We start from the raw sequence: 904 nt of genomic DNA, 5'->3' as shown, positions 1-904 counted from the left end.
CAGAAAAATACAGAAAAATGGCTACATCCCCACAAGATCAAACACTGCAAAAGTTAGTAAAGGACATGTTGAAAACTGCTACACAACCGGAGGTGGTAGGGCGGGACTTCAGCGGGTGGCTCGTTCCGCCCAATGAGAGGCTGATCTATGCAGCGAACTTCCGCCCACTCAGACTAACAGCCTGGCAATAAAATCCTAAAGAGTATTAGTTAAAATATGCACTACTATGTGTGCTGAAGCCAGAATCGGCCACCCCTCAGTCCAGTATCTGTGATAAATGTCCGTCCCAGAATCGGCCACCCCTCAGTCCAGTATCTGTGATAAATGTCCGTCCGCCGCCAGGCCCTGTAGCCTTCACTGTCCCTGCACCAATTATCGGCTTGTAATGCAGTCCTCGACCGGCGAGCAGATCCTCTGCATGGCTCACATATCTTCTTATTTTCTGTGTTCAGGACATTTATGTGCACTTATGTGAGGTCCAGGCGTTATAAAAAGGTAGCAATCAGGTGCCAGAACATAAGCAGCAGGCAAGAAACACAACAGTAACCACCAATTCTGCATAATATACCTTTAAATAATAACTTGACTGCATTATGTCTGGATCCAAAAATATCAGAGAGATAAGTAATTAAATTTCAATTATTAACCAAAACAAGATCTGCAGTATTTGGATGACATTAAATTATGGATGCAAGCAAATATAATCAGTGTCATGGGTTTCAGGCACTGATATAGGCCCCTAAAACAGACAAAATGGCTGCAATTATCTTATCTCATGTGAATAAAAGATCATCTGTTGAAGTCATTGGTCAAGTCCACATGGTTCGAATGCAGCATGAGGCATTATAGTTGTTGGGGTACAAATGTAAGCTAGACTTTCCTGCTTCTGTTTGTCTACCTTGTG

This window comes from Epinephelus moara, chromosome 19 (genome assembly GCF_006386435.1).
Source record: "Epinephelus moara isolate mb chromosome 19, YSFRI_EMoa_1.0, whole genome shotgun sequence".
NCBI lineage: Eukaryota > Metazoa > Chordata > Actinopteri > Perciformes > Serranidae > Epinephelus > Epinephelus moara.
Note: the sequence above shows the minus strand (reverse complement) of the source record.